This window comes from Prinia subflava, chromosome 4 (assembly GCF_021018805.1).
Source record: "Prinia subflava isolate CZ2003 ecotype Zambia chromosome 4, Cam_Psub_1.2, whole genome shotgun sequence".
NCBI lineage: Eukaryota > Metazoa > Chordata > Aves > Passeriformes > Cisticolidae > Prinia > Prinia subflava.
The window spans coordinates 70,757,760-70,774,581 of NC_086250.1; the positions used below are offsets into that span (position 1 = coordinate 70,757,760).

Here is a 16,822-nt window from a genome sequence, read left to right on the forward strand (position 1 = left end):
ACACACATACATACTTGGGGGTTTTTTATTATTGCCAAATCCTTCATGTTGTACAGAAATTTGATGGCTACTTCCATCTCCTGAGCAACAAGAGACAGGACAAGAAGAAACTGCTGCGAGTTCCACCAGGGAAGGTTTAGGTTGGATATTATGGAATTTTTTTTCACCAAAAGGGTTGTTAAAGATTAAAACAGGCTGCCCAGGGTGGTGTTAAGAGTCCCCATCCGTGCAGGGATTTAAAGGACATGAAGATACAGCATCTGGGAATGTGTTTTTTGCCAGTGCTGAGGGAATGGTTGGGCTCCATGAGCTTAGAGGTCTTTTCCAAGCCTAATGATTCCATGATTCCCAAACATAAACTTTAGAAGTCACCAACAGCATGAGAACTTTGCATTAAAAAACCAAAATTCTTTAATTTCTACAGGTTTTGCAAGTAATTAATTGCTTTTTACATAGTTGAAACTCAACAGGAAAATAGGGACATAGAGCAATTTTGTTGATGCTGGTTTTACCTCCTTATTTCAAACCTGACTGCATCACTTGCAATGTATCACTCACAGTTTGCTACAGCCTGAGATTATCAATATTTTCTATGTGTCAGCCTATGTGTTGAAGTTGTTTCCATGCTCCCACCGCCTGCTTTGGGTTTTTTGAACCCAATTTCCCTGTGGTACCTTCTCCAGTACATCCCGTGCCCTCTGCAGCATCACCCTCCACCCCAAGGGTTCACTACTGCTATAGAAGCTCTGGAGTAGAAACAAGAGTCAGGTGGGCAGGCAGCAGCACCAGAAGGAAAAACAAAAAGCAGCTGAGTTTTTCTAAGAAGTACATTTTTAGCTGTACCATGTAGAAGAAGGTTTTCAGGAAGCAGCTCATACCGGAAGCCGGTGACCTCACGGCTTCATGTAAACACCACACAATCACAACATGAAAAAGAGCAGTATTTTCTCCCTGCCACTTTCTTTTAGCATGTTCACTATTCACTCAATGCTTCCCAATTATGAAAACTGTAGATCAAAGGAATCAGATTTTTACAGGTCTAAAAATACAGATCAATGCAACACTCGTGCCATATCCAAGCTGAAACACCATTAAATCTCTAATAACACAACCTTTCAATGAATTTCTTAGATTTTGAATATTAACTCCATTGTGACAAGCCCCAACATGCAGATGCTGTGACCCTTCACAGCCACGCCAACCACCAAAAATCATTTTTTTTCTACCAATCCAGCCTTCTCCTTCCGTTCCAAAACCACCTGTCTCTACCTCTTACCTACCTTCTAAACCATCATTAATTACTCTGCCTTTCCTCATCCTTACAAAGGACAGAATCAACTGTTAAATGCCATCATCTGCAATGAGAGCTGTGCTTCCCCATTCTATTTCTGATTTGAATTGACTGAAGACTATTTGATATTTATTTATCATTGTTTGACATGTGTTAGAGTGGCTTTCAGGTTCTATTTATTTTCTCATCTTTTAAAGCAGGTTTAGTCCTTTCTCCATTCTTTGTGTTGTTTCTTCTTTAATCAACTTAGCCAAGTATTTGGATTTGAAGCCTTCATTATTTCTGCACAAATAACACAAAAATATAACCACTCTCTTATGAGCTCTTTTATCACTGATTGGGAGATCATTGCACATTTCTCTATTCTCAAATCTGCAGGATTTCTGTCTGGTTTACCTCACTGAGCAGAGTATTTCCAAGTGAGCTGCAATACCTCAAAGGGGAATTGGACCTCACCATCTGCTTTTTAAAATATATCCTGGGACATGTTTTAAATCTTGCTAAAAGAGAACACACAAAAATCCAAGTTTTTTCAACACATGGGCTGCACTAAGCTCTTCACGTGTAACTAGTCATGGTCTTGGTTGGTGGATACATGTAGATGCTGAGAATTATAAATTTGTCAGGTTGGGGTAAGTTTTGGGGTTTTTTCCCCCCATTAGTAATCCTGGCTTTTCTTTACAGCTTTTGATAAAACTAAGGAAAGGAGAACCAGCAGAATGTACAAAAAGAACTTAAAAAATAGACTTAAATAGTAGAAGTAGGATGAATTTCAACAGCAGCAGATGTGCAGTCACACACCTGGATAAAATACATATTCCCACCAGGTGAACAGCTCCTTAATTTGGAAACTATGAAGGAGGAAAAATCCTAACCCCTTATACTACGTGACCATGGGTCATCAGAGTGACACACCTGCTAAATAAAGCAACTGTGACCCAAATTTACGGCTGCTGGGAAAATTCACCTAATTACTGTGCGTGCCCTGCTTAAGGGAACTGGATTCACACTGGAGCATGGAAAGAAAAGTGGTTTCAGGTAGCAGCAATGGCAGCAGATGGTTGAGCTCTGCCTTGTAGCTGCGAGTTCTTTGCTTGGCAGATTGACCTGGCCCATTTCACCTCAAGTTTAAGAGGACAAAAAAAAAAAAAAAAAAAAACCAACAAAAAAAAAAGGACACTGTCTGACCACTAACCACAGCCTTAGACCTGGAACTCTCCTTTCTCAGCCAAGATCAGTGTCAGCAGCCACAGGACAGGGGTTGCTGGTTCTTGCTGCCTCCCAGAGCCGATGAATCCCTGGCTGGACAAGCTCCTGCTCTGCCATCCTCTGCTCCATCCCTGGTTTGTGTTCAAGAATTCAATGCAGGAATCAGCTGAGTGCAGAGAGGAGAAGCAGCACCTGCAGCCTCCACAATGGGAAACAACACAGGAGCCCCAGCTCCAAAATGAACGGCAGGACCATGAGGTTTGTGAGGCAGGAAATGGAGGGCGAGCTGAGCACTCATTTCGTGCAGCCTCAGCTGCAGCAAACAACAGCAACACGATTAAGAATAGTTCCTTAAATCATGTTTGTGCTTTGATGAACGACTCCAACTGCACGTCAGAGCCCAGCACAGCAGGCTGAACTCACCACAGGCGTTCTGGAGGAATACAGAGATCCTCAGGGACACTGTGTCCCATGCTGGTTTAACTGTGCTGGCTGCAGGCAAACCAAGGTGCAACGCCAGCTCTGAGCTGAGCCAAGAATGCAGAGCAGGCAGAGTTTGGGGCAGTCAGGAGAATGGAAAATTCAATACTGAACATAGACTAGAGGCTTTGTTTGCTTACCTGACTGAAGAGGTAGTAACTGAGGTAATTCCTGGTCATAAAAGCATTAGAGTAATAAATACAAGCAAAGAGGCATAAGGCAAACTCTGTAATTATCATTAAAAAGTGAGCATGAAATGGCTTTTCAAAACATTAGGCTGGCAATTTGAAGACTTTCAAGATCTTAGATGCTCTGAAAATTGGAATCTTTCTTCTAATTCCAATACTGGAAGTAAAAAACCCTGTCTGAAAGATGGAGTTTGATTATTTTAAAGTACAAATTATATAGCAATTATGCAACATCAGGGTTCCTATATCAAGTGACAAGACTTAGAATCCTAGGAAACCATTTCCAGTTCAATATTCTTACTAGCAGCATTAATTCTGCAGGAATATCACAAACACCATCAGCAATAAGTATCTTAGACAGCAAACCAAGGTAAGGAAAGAGAATTATCCAATACTGAAGAAGTAATGAACAAAAGTGACCCAATCAAAAGTTCTGCTATCTAAAATAACCCCTTCAGCAATAAAAAAAATGAAGAGGAACTGCAAGATCATCCTTCAGAAAACAAGTAAAAAGATATTCTAATTCTCTGACTGTAAGAAGGTCTTGGAGAAACCAGAATATACATAATTAAGCAAGGAGAAAGGGAAATGGTCACTAGCTATTTATGGAATACCTTAGTGAAAAAAGGAATACATGGACAATGTCTCTTCATGTTTTTTCAAGTCCAAATGATCAGTAATAATATCTGCCACTACAGTTCACTTGTTATTTCACCAGCACAAACACACACCACTGCTGCTGAGCAAGAGAGACCTCCAGCAGCTGAACTCCCCCAAACACATCAAAAACAACAGTTTTTACACCTTAAATAAGTTGTAAGATTCACACCTGCACTAGGGCAACATAACCTCTGAAGCTCTCATTTAGACTAACGGAGAAGTAGTGAGAGGACTGCTAATTTTACAGGCAAGGAGCCTAAAATGTTTATTTGGAAGCTAGCTGCCCCTGGAGGAATTTCTAGGTTGGTAATAAGTCAAACCTGAATGCCCCAAAACATGATAATTAAAGGGCAGAACAAATTCTTTAAGAGAAAATAACCATAGTTACAAATGCATGGTAATGAGTCATGTTAAAAGAAAAACAAAATATTTCCAGTATGTGAGCCAGATGACTGCTGGACCACATCAGTTTATGGTAAAACACAAGAACAGATTTTTAAACATCTGAAGATAAGCTCTTCAAAAGCCAGCATTATCCTGGGCCAACACATTAATCTAGCATAACACAAAGACATATCTTTCCATGAAATCTAAATTTAAGATCCATGCATTATTCTTGAACTAACTTCTGTGCCACAGCTCCAGGCACTTGACATCCCTGAAGTTAATTCCTCCATCAATTCCAAGTTTCTTTCAATAAAAGGTACCAAACCCTTCTGTGTTTACACAACCACTAGCACTCATTAGGAAGAGCAATAAGCAAATCAACAGGAAGCACAGCCAGCTGGAAGGATTATGGAAGATCCCAGCAGAAATCTAACATGTAGGAAGATGAGAAAGCAAAGGTGGGAGCCTCAGAACTGTTGAATTGTCTCAGAGGTGAGCACAGGATGACATTTTCTCAGATAGATACACAGCTATCCTCCCCATCAAGAGATAGGTAATGTAATTCTACCATTATATAATAACACAGAGTTTATACAAGTCAATTGATAGGCTCCTAAAGTTAGCAAAAATGCCTAATAATATGTATTAGGAACATGAATTAGTAATATAGAGGAAGTTCAATGAACTCTTCAAATTTGATTTTTGTGTACAGAGGAAACAGTTCTGTTTGACTTTTTATATTAAGCTGTGGACTTGGCAGTGCTGGGTTAATGGCTGGACCCAATCTTTAAAGTCTTTTCCAAACTAAATGCTTTTATGATTCTACCCTGGTCTCCCTATATTATCCACCTGTCTTTCCTTCGCAGTCTCTGATTTTTAAATCTTACCCAGTTGGGGTTTCTGTGCTTCTGCACTTTCAGTACTGATGCTCACAGACATCCCAGATTCTCCCAGGGAATCCCCTCCCTACCTCCTCTGCCGTGCCCTCAGTGCTGGTGACACTGAAGCCACACACACCGAATTCCCCAGGAGCAAAGGTGGCTGTGGATGCATCTCTGGACATCCCCTTTCCCTGCAGGGAATCCCAGCCCCTGCTGCCCAGGCCTCCTCCTCTACAGGTCCAAATCCTATTTACAACTCACAGGAGATGAGGGACTTAGCAGCAGAACTGCAAATACAAACAGCTTGAATCCTGAGCTACCAGTGAAGCTGGTTAACATAATGTAATACTTAAATATGCTCTTATAAACCACAGGAGGAATTCAGCAGTAGATGGTACTATTAATATAAATACTATTTAACAGAACCCTTGAGAGACACAGAATGTAGACACAGAGGGGTCAGCTGAGTAAGATTAGCTGGAAAAACATATATTTACAATCTTCATGCATTTTAAACTAAATGCTTAGAAGGGAGATTCGTTCTGCAGTCAGTTTTGCAAGAAAGGCTGCTACAAAATCATTCTTAAAATCAAGTATCCTGAAAGCCTTCATCCATCTACCACACACAGTAGAGATGCCAGGAAAACATACCTCACAACCACAGGATGGGAAGTCCCTTACTGACAGGCCCTGGTCTGGAGAAAAAATCTGGAATGATTATTTTATAGGAAGAAATTCTTCCCTGTGAGGGTGGTCAGGCCCCTGGCACAGGTTGCCCAGAGAAGCTGTGGCTGCCCCTGGACCCCTGAAAGTGTCCAAGGCCAGGCTGGATGGGGTTTGGAGCACCCTGGGACAGTGGGAGGTGACCCTGCCCGTGGCAGGGATGGCACTGGATGATCTTTAAAGTCTCTTCTGACCAAAATAATTCTATGACTCCACAATCCCACTCCTCAATCCAGAAACCTCTAAGTTAATGAACCACGCTGCTGCAATCCATGGGAGCACTGCCTTAAGCAGTGCTGAGAGCCCAGGATGGAGTCTGCCCATCCCTATCCTTTGGATACCTGGTGGCAGTGATGGGCAAAAGGGAATAAAACACAACCCAGGATGGAAAGCTGATCTCAGGAGTCTGACTGCAACCGGATGAATAGAGAACCTCCCTACTGCTGTCCTTCCCTGCTGGAATTTCTGCTCTTGCAGATTCTCTCTTTGCATATCCAGAATCAACAAACCACAAAGATAACCCGGCACTCAGGAATGAGGCAAAGTCTCCTTCTGCTGCAGGAAAAGCAGAAAAACAACTGAAGACAAATCATGAATGCCACTCACAGGAAAAGAACAGACTTAGTCACCTCATTTTTGTTTCCTGCAAGGCAGCAGCAGCCTGAAAACAAGACCTAGGATGGACCTGACTGCAGGCACAACCATGGAGGAACATTTCAAGGGAAAACTGATGAACTGGGAAAGAATCACTGCAACATCTTTCAAAAACATGATGCATATCTGTCCGTGTTACCAGAAAGAACAATGAACAGCTGAACAACATTGTTTATGATATTTGCACAGATTTATGTATCAAATATGAAAACTAAATAAGCCCAGGAGAAATGTTGCAGGCCAGAAGAGGTGTCGCTTTATACGTACCATTAGAGCCATACAATAATACTGACACAGCTACCAAAAAGATTGCATCTGAAAGTCTAAGAGCTGACTTACAGTTTTTATCTAGTCAGGGAGATTTTTCTGAAGTAGCAAAAGTTGAAAAAAAAAAATTATAATCCTTGTCTACCAGGAATTGTATGTACACCACAAACCTGTGCTCCAAAGCAGACTTGACTTTGGGTAAATACAATTTTTTTCATGGAAACTGATCTCACAAGAAACTGCCAGAAGACGCATTAGCATTTTATCAGCCCACAGCATCTGGAACAGAATTAAACCTTTTCATGATATAGTAGTACTTTGTAATTGCAAAAGAGAACATCAACAAAAGGGATAAATACAGCCAGATATATCCTACGGAGAACTTAACCAGGAGAATATTAGACATGACAAATTATGTTTATACTATTTACCTGATCCAGGCAACCAGGAGAATAATCTTCCATGAACCTTCTCAGAGTAACTTTACCCACAGGAACACAAAATTTGCTTCACAGGAAAAGGCTACAAGGGTTTGTTTTTGAAACCAGTGCTCTTTAAACGACCAGGGACTGCAATATATCCTGGAAAGGGGGAAGGGCACAAAAAAGCTGAAAAATGGAGCAGCCAGAGTTCCAATTCGGAGCCTGAAATCTGCAGCAGGAATCATCCTGCACATCTGCCTGCAGTAGTGAAGGGCTGGATCCTGCCATCCAGCCTGCACCACGAGGATCTATTTTCATGCTTCTGTAATTGAAAAGGTGCTCTGACAGATGCTGCTCTCCCATCACAATGCTGGAGGCCTGGGTTAACCTATCAAACGTCACTACCAGCATTTTTCCCCCACTGTATTACACAATTTTGGTCTCCAGTACAAATTATTGCTGCTTATAGACGTGACTCATTCACTACTGAAGTAATACCGCTTTTGAGGAATTCAGTTTTATTCAATAAATAGCATTTCAGCTCACAATTCCCAGTTACTTCTCCACAGTCACAATCTCTGCCTTTTTTTTCCTCTCCAATACTCAGCAAGGACCTCCCCGTGAATGTCAGCACTTCCATTAACAAGGACTGGGAGAACAGAGGTCCCCACTCAACTCTCACTGAAATAGTAGAGCTGAGCTCTGCCCTGCTTAACTCCTTTTAACATCAACACCAGCAATACATGAAACCTGCAAATCTTGCAAACCAAAAAGAAGGTCTTTCCCTAAGTCACAAAAACACAAGGGAAAATAAAATTTCTTCCCCTCCCCCCAAAGACCCAATAATGATAATTATTATTAATAAAATAATAATCCAAATAACACAAAAACAACCCAAGGACCAACAAGAAAAACCCATAAACCACAAAAAAAGGACAAATAACAAAAATTAAAGAAGAAAAAAAAAAAATCCACAACATATAGTTGTGTATATATAGTCTGTAGTACAGCCTATAGTACATACAAAGTCGGTAGTACAGGCTGATCAAAACAGCAGACACAGTCCATGTAAGTGAAGTTTTGTGCATTTAATTGCTCCAACCTTATTATTATTTCATAATTTGTCAACACCAAACAAATTTGAACCAGATTTAAGTGTATTTACATTCAAAAATACTGATTTTTACATCAATATTGCTTTAGCAGCGTCTGGATTACCACAGCCAGACAAGGCTAACACTCCAAAGACTAAAGTTGTTTTAGGGGAAAGGTGCACAACCCCTTGCCAGAACTAGTTCCAGGACAATAACCTTTGGAGAAGCAGCTGATCCCATAACTCTGGAGCCACTGTTTGGCTTTCACTTTATCCAAACACGGATCTGCTTTCCTGACCAGATGCCCACGGCAGGGATGAGGAGGGAAGCGCAGGGACCAGACGCTCTGCCCGCAGCAGGGACCGCTGCTGCAGCTCCACAGGAAGGTGGGCAATCAGAACCGGAGCTTTCAAGCACCAGGGACTCCATCCCGAGAGCCCACACAGCAATCCTCGGCGCTGCGGGTCTCCTCCGGCAGAGGGCAACGCTGGAAAAATCGCCTGGGAAGAAGGAGCGGAGTATTCCATGGAACCGAGACGCCGCCGACATCTGCCCGGGAGCGCCCGCAGCGCCGCACGCTGAGGGCTGAGGGCTCCGAGCGCCGCCGGGGCCGCTCCTCCACACGCATTTCCTGCCCTCGCGTTTTTACAGAGTGAAAAATATACCTGCTGCTTTCCAGATTTGGGATCCTGTTCTTTATCAATGGGATCCACGTAATCCCCATTGCTCCAGGGTCCTGGAGCGCTGCCATGAAGGCAGAGAAATGAGAATGTTAAGGATCTCCCGAGAGCTACAGATGATTCATCAATACCCAGCAGATGTTGACAGATGAACGCTCAAGTTATGCTAAAATTTAAAAAAAAAAAAAAAAAAGGGTGGAGAACGACACTGCAGAATGATACAGCAACTACACCCTGCTCGGGAGCATTTAACAGCGCTTTCAGTTTACAAAACACACGCAGATAATAGCCAGAAATGTCCTTTTCCTCCTCCTGCTGGAAGTAAACACGGTGGCTGGAGGCTTCGTCTCTGTCCCAGGAGACCTGACAGCTGCTCACATGAGCTGCTGCGTAGCAAGAAATCTCCCAAGTTCCAAAAATCCAAACACAAGGATCCCTCCTGCTTCAGACACGTCTCACCAGCACCTGTAAACACCTTCCTGTGCTGATGTAAATAATCATCAGGATAAAAACCCAGGCAAATGCTTGTTTTCTTTCTGAACCTCAGTTTGATTTTCCCTTCTTTCCTCAGAACACTGGAATTTATTCAAGGCCAGTACCTGCTTTCATTTTACAACTCTTTTTGCAGAAGCTCCCGAAGAAGCTATGACAGATGTGTTAAAATTCAGCAACCTGAGCATAATGCAGGTATTATTCAAAACAGCACATTTTAGGGGGATTCCACACACAATGCTATTAAATGAACACAATAATCATCTTGCTTTTCTGAAAATCTGAAAGCTACCAAAAAATATACCCAATGACAACACAGATGAATAAGAATTACCCTGGATTTCAGATATATTTTCCAGAGAGATCCAAACTTCCTCCCCCTGCACTAGGAAAAGTTCTGTAGATGATGTTCAGCCCAAGCTAATAATCATTACAAAAAACAAGGATTATTTCAGGCTCCACACTGAAATTGGTACATCTTGGTGTAGCTCACAGGTAAACTGGGGCAGAAATAGCTGAATTTTGTAACAGCAGAAAATTATATTTACTAGGTTTCCCTCTCCCCATCCTGTTCACCTTCCATCTCCTCACCTTCCCCCCCCCCCCCAGACAACTAATTGCTGCTTCTGATGATTGGCAAGATGACACACATGAAAAATAAAATAAAATAAATTAAAATAAATAATAATGTCACATCACTATTACTGACAGGCTGACTTCACAAGTTTTTTGTTTACGTGAGATTACTGTTCAGCACTCTGCACATGTAAGCACAGCATGGGCTTGGCTGCAAGAGAGCAAGGATTTGAAATATAGGACAGAAAAACCAGGATGACTACTTCAGAATTTACCAACTCTGCTGATTTTCTACGCAATTGCACAGTTTACGTTCCCTAATAGAACCTGCTCCTTACACAAAACACATTAAGAAGAGTGTTTGTAAAATCACGGCTTACAAATGGTGTTATAAATGCCCTCTAAAGCATTTGTTTCTCAATTTCCTTTGCTCATATTTTATTAAGAGATTTCTATCATGTTAAGAATTGGAAAAAAAAACCATTTACAATGGGCTCACTAATACTTCATAATTATGAAAAACTAATACTCAGGTAACAGTACACTGAAATTCAGCCTCCTGGGAGACAGAGTAGGACCACCTCTCCTCATCCAAATACTTCCCATAAGTCATAAACCACTGTCAAAAGAAAACTTCAATGCCCATATTGACTAAAATTATTTAAAACAGGAATATTATTACAATTATCGTCTTTTTTTGTCTTGCCAATTAAATCAGTTTTATGTAAGAAACTTGGATTTTCAGCCTGACTGCTTTATTACCATCATGAATGTCTCTGCCACACAGACGTCACTATTTCAGGCATTTCCAAACTTATGTTTGGGAACAAGCACAACACGGGGACCTTTAAATTCCTTCCAGGGCTCAAAGAAGTTCATGAAAATTCCAAAATCAGGACCCACTGCAAGTGTTAAATTCCCAGATCAGGAATCTACGGAAGGATGAAATCTCTGACCTTGGTAAGGGTAAAACTCAGCACAAACAACTCCCATTTCCAGCCTCACTGTTAGACAACAACGCTACGTCTGCTGGCTGAGGTGCAGCATCCTGAGGGACTGGAAAAGGACGGGGAAATTTTTCACTGCATTCGCATGAAATCCAAAGTCGGAAGAAAAATATTGTTTATGCTGAAGTTCATGACAAAGAGTTGCAGCCCCATTAATTCCATCTCCAGCCATTTAGAAAACCACGAGTCGGGATCCAAAATTATCATCAAACTCACTTGAAAGAACTGCTGGGAAGAGGTTGGGGTTTTTTCAACTTTGAATTTCAGCATTCCTGTTTGCTAGTGCCCTAACCCTTTATGTGACAGTTATTTTCAAGCTCATATTCTGGTGCTACCAATAATTCTAGGAGCAAGATGTTTATGGAAAAACACTGCAAATATGGCGTAAAGTAGAGCCAGTCATGTTATACACGAGGTCAAAAAAACATGACTCTGTGTTTTCATTTATAACTACAAAAGAAATATAGTAAACACGTGATTACAGCAATTAAAATCTAGCCTGGATTAAAGAAATCCTCTTAATTTTAACAATATAACAGACTAATACAGCATAAACAAATAGAATTTTACAGTAACTTCACAATTTCCCTTTCTATTAAAATTCAAGAAAGGTTTTACTACTTCCTACTGCAAAACCAATACAAACACTGATTTAAATATTTCCTTTTCATCTGCATTTTGAATACTTACGACAACTAAAACAGCGACCTTTTTGCCACCGAAACTGACAAGCCATAAGATCCTAATATGACACTTTTTGAGCACTTTAGAGAAAAATGGGGATTGTTTATATGAAAAGTGGAGAGAAATGGCACAACACCTATTTTTCATAGCCCTTTTTTTCATATACGTTGCATTCGTCACCAAAACAGCTCAGTGGAACACGGAGTGCAGCACACATTGTGCCTTGTCATGAGCTGACAGCAAATGAAGAGAAGGTGAACCAAGTTACAAAACAAAATTGTTTGTGCTTTTTTTTTTCCCCTTCTCGCTGCCTGAGAAGATAAATGATCTTAGTTATATTAAAGAGAAATGGGATACGGGGATCTAAAGGGCTTGTTTCACGTTAACTGCATCTCACCAACAAAAATAGAGAAAGCAATTTCCTGGTGCATCAATTCCGTGCTGGCACTTCCACGTATGCTCCAAATTCCGAGGTGCTGGCAATGCTGTGCACCTCCGGGTATCCTCACATCTCCAGCACAGCAACTGCTCCCCAGCAATTTCCTCTGCTAAGGCAGGGCTCTTTTTCCTCCCCTCAGTATACAAAGATAACATGGATATGGCAGCACGAACCACCCCGGCTGAATAAACATCTTTCTGTAGGTAACACCGTGTCGAATTACTCCTGTAACCAACACACAGCACCAGCTCTCTCTCAGGACAGGGATCACCACCGCGGTTCTTTCACTATTACAGTGCCCCTCACTCCTTTCTGTGATTTCTTGTTATTTTAAGGTCAGATTTCCTCCCTCACCCCACCGCGGTCAATATCTGGAAGTTCTCATCGTTTCAGATTGCAAAAAATTGTACTGAAAAAGTCAAGATGGAAGAGAAGCTGAAGAATGTGAAATATCATAAACTATTCCGGATCCATTTGCTGGACTAGACCAGCATAAAACTGCAAACCTCATCCTTCCATCCTCCTTCTCATGTTCTGTATTTATAGGGTATTAAAATCCTCCTCCTCCTAAGCAAAGACTCGTTTCTAGTGCAACACCAAAGCAGTTTTAAATATCTGTGTAGTCCTCACCATTATAAAACCCTCTCCTCTTCTCGACCCAGTCTCGTTGATCTGCTGTTATTTAACTCTTGAAGGCTACTTGAGACTCACCACGTTACTAAAGGTTATGTAACTCTTAAAAAGACACTGAATTTTACATTTTTAAGCTGTACAATAGAAACATACGCAACAGAACACACAGTTGAGGGTTTTTTCCCACCCCTCCTCCACTTATTCTAAACCAAAACATCTCAGGGATCTAGAATAGTGGATTTCCATTTTTTTTTTCAGCTTGTCGGCCACAAAATTTTCAGCAGTACAGAAAACAGTATAATGAGCATAAACCTACAGAAAACACACTGTCCTTTTCTCTGTGGCTTCCCACTGACCCTGCCTGAGTTGTCCACTGCCTGCAAAGCCGAAAGCTGCTGATCTAGAACCGAGTATCCTCTTACTGTTTGCTCTGCCACCCGAGAAGTTGCCATTAAAATGGCATCACGTTCCTTAACTCCAAACTGACTCGCGTTTCTCCACCTAACCTATTAACAACCCGTGCTCCAGAGGGTTTCATAAAACCCTATTCCTAGGAACAACCACCCAAAACAAAACACCACCGTTTAAGACATCTCATTTTGCCATGGATTTGAACGTGGAACAAGTCCTTCACAAGGAACACTGTCCAACCCACCTATAAATAGGCTCAAAGCTCCAGGCTCAGGAGACTGAGAGCTCCACATGATCCTTGCAGTGTTCCCCGGCTTCACCTACATAAGAGCTGTGCCGTAACACTGCCGGGCTGGGCAGACACCGAGCTGCTGCTGTGGCTTACGCAGGAGAGCACAGAGGGAGGGGAAAGAAAGAAAAAAAAAATAGAAAAAAAAAATCACTGGGCATAAACAGCTCTTCTCGGGAGAGAAACACCTCCCTCTCCGGAGGCCAGAGCCAGCCACGGACAGGCTGTCACGGCTCGGCCATGACAGGAACAGCCAGGGACAGGCCCTTCAGAGGAGGTTTAATGGGGCCAGGGCCGAATGCACGCTCACGGTGAGCAAAGCCCTGGGGGCAATGGCAAGAGGGTCCTGGCCACATTCCCTGGACAGGGGGTATTCAGGCTCCCTGGGTGGGTACACAGAGGCAGGCCCGGTCAGATTCCTTTGGGCAGGGGGGCTTCAGGCTCCTCCCAAGCTGGCAGCCAGTCCTGTTCCCCAGAGACAGGGCAGTGACAGACTCCCCTGTTCCCAGACAGACTCCCCCTGGACAGGAGGGCTCCAGGCAGCCCCTATCAGATCCCATAGGCAGGACATCTCCAGGTCCACATCAGACCCCACGGTCTCCATCAGACCCCCAAAGACACGAAAGCTCCAGACCCCACGGTCCCCATCAGACCCCCAAAGACATATAAGCTCCAGACCCCACGGTCCCCATCAGACCCCCAAGGACAGGAAAGCTCCAGACCCCACGGTCCCCATCAGACCCCCAAGGACAGGAAAGCTCCAGACCCCACGGTCCCCATCAGACCCCCAAGGACAGGAAAGCTCCAGACCCCACGGTTCCCATCAGACCCCCAAGGACAGGAAAGCTCCAGACCCCACGGTCCCCGTCAGAACCACCGGCCGCGGGGGCCACGTGACCGGCCGAGGCGCCGGCACGTGGCCCCGACCGTAACAAACAGGCGGGTGGGCGAAGAGGGGCGATGGAAGGGGGGCCGAGCCGCGCTGCGATTGGTCGGGAGGGCGCGGCGCGCGCCGGGGGGGCGTGTCCCCGCCGCACCGCCCCCGGCGATTGGCCGGCGGGGGGGCGCGGTGGGAGTGGCCGCCACCTCCCCCCCTGCGCCCCCCCCCTCCCGCCCCGCCGCCTTGGTGCAGTGCTGAGGAGGCGCCAGGCGGGGGCCGCGCGCGCTTTTCCCGCCCTCGGCGGGGCCGCCGGGACCCCCCTGAGGGCGCCGCTCCCTCACACCCGCCATGGCGGCACCGCCGTCACCCCCGCACCGCCCGGAGCTGCGCCACTCAGCAACCCGCGGCTGCCAGGTCTTGTCCCCGCACCCCACTTCACTCCCAGCCCCGGCAGCGCCTCCCGCCGCGAGTCCGCGGAGTGCGGGACCGCTCTGGCGCTCCCCACACGACCAGCGCTTCGGCCCCTCTCCCTGCACGCACCCACCTGTGGGGCGCCCTCGGCCGCCTCCATCATCGCCCCGCGGGGAAGCGCTTAAATATCCCCGCGGCGGCACCGCCTGTGTCACGGACCCGGGCTGCGAACGGCAGTGCGGCCCTCCCCGCCTTCCCCCCTGGCCCGCCCCGCTCCGCATCTTGTTTTCTCCATACGCACTTGGAAATGCGTATGGAGAAAAGCGGGATCGGGGGGGGTGGGGGGGCACCTCTGTTATTCCCGCTCTATTCGGGATACCCACGCAGCACCGAGGAAAACAACGCGGCGCAACCCCGTCCTTTCTCCCCCCACCACTCCGCGCTGTCACTTGGCTGCTTCCCCCATGTCGCGACGCACACACCCCCCCCCCCGCCATGTCGCGACAGCACCCCGCGCACCTGCCGCGCCGCGCTCCCCCCCGCCCCCGACCCGCCGTGTCCTACCGGGGGTGCGGGGAAAGGGACGCTCCGTTCTCCCTCCCCGGGGGAAGCAGCGCGGTGCCGGCGCTCCCCCAGGTGCGCGGGGGCTCCGCGTGTGCGGAGAGGGGGGAGCGGCGAGGAGGGGGCGGCAGGAGCCGGGATGGAACCGGGATGAAGCCGGGATGGAGCGAGCCTCCCTCCCCCCCAGTTCCCCGTCCGCCCCCCCCCGCCGCTTGTGTTTACCTCAAGTTTGAATTTTATCTGCGCAACATGAGCTGGAATGCGGACATGGAGGGCGGGAGGGCGCGCACACGCCCGGAGCTCCGCGGGGACACCGCGGACACCCCGCGCACACACACCCCGCATCCCTTCCGCGCACACACCGCGCCCGCACCCCGCGCCCCCCGCCCCGGTCCCGCCGGTAACTTACCTCCGCCACCGGCTCGCCTCCTTCTCCTCCTCCTCCTCCTTCTCCTCCTCCCCGGGGGAAGGTGCCGCCCGCAGCCCCATCAGCGGGGCGGACACCGCGCTCCCGGCGCGCCGAGACAGGTGCAGCCGGGGCGGGCGGGCGGGTCGGGGGGCACCGCCGCCTCCCCGGGCTCCCCCACTGCTTCCCTCCGTCCCTCCCCACGATGTTGTTTCGTTATATCATGTCCATCATGTGACACCCGGAGGCCTCTCTATGGAAACTTAAAGGGGACTTTCACGTCCGCCGCCGCCGGACCCGCCGGTACCCCCGGGGAGCTGCGAGCCTCGCCGGTGCCCGCTTGCCCTCCCTCCGCTGCCTCCCTTCCCGGGGGGCTGCGCTCCCTGGTTCTACCGCCCTCTGCTTAAAGCAAGTTGCTGCGCTTGCTTCTTCTAATATTATTTATTAGGGCTTGGTTTGGTGTTTGGGTTTTAGTTTTTTGTGTTGTGTTTTTTTTTCTTTTTCCCTTTCTCTTTTCGCAGAAAGGAATAACCGGGGAATAACCGGCCGAGCAGGCACCGTGCGGAAGGATGGACCCCGCTCCTGGAGGCTGCGGGATCCGGTGCTCGTCTGCGGCCGCGGCGGGTCTCGGGTGCTGGAAGGGGCAGAAAAAACCAAAACAAAATTCAAAACAACCAAAAGAAAAAAAAAATAAAAGCAAAGAAATAAGACAGAAAACCTCCTTGTTTGTGTCGGACTGAGGAGGAGCAGATGTGAGCTGTTCTGCCCGTGCGGGGTCGATGCGGTGGTCGCTACCGCCGCGTTTAACTCCGCCAGTCGGTAGCGAAGCGATTTCACCGTCGCGACCCGTCGCACCGCCGGCTCTCGACAGCCGGCTCCGTGCCGAGCTGCTGGAAGGAGCCGCTCCTAGGGATGTGCGCTGCCCACTGCAACGCTACCGGCAAGCAGCCAGCCCTCGCAGAAAGGAAAAGAGAAGATGCCGACAATTCCCGGTGGTTCGGGCAGCCGCCGGTTCCCCGCGCATCCCGCTGCCCGGCCGCAGCTGCCGGGGGTGCGGGGCCGGCCGGCGGCAGCGCCGTGCTCCTCCGGCTGCTGTT

At 46.6% G+C, this 16,822-nt stretch overlaps 1 protein-coding gene across 3 annotated transcripts in view; it reads right to left on the minus strand.

Annotated features, from left to right (window-relative positions):
- LOC134550420 (endonuclease domain-containing 1 protein-like) overlaps positions 1 to 16,822 on the minus strand; it is a 173,169-nt gene that overhangs the window by 145,114 nt on the left and 11,233 nt on the right. Inside the window, exon 2 of one of the 3 annotated variants that reach the window (XM_063397108.1) lies at positions 15,542 to 16,359. The gene's annotated coding sequence lies outside the window, so the exon portion shown is untranslated. Of the gene's footprint in view, positions 1 to 14,891; positions 14,981 to 15,541; positions 16,360 to 16,822 lie in introns of those variants that run through there. The other 2 variants (XM_063397105.1, XM_063397110.1) reach the window with 2 other exon arrangements.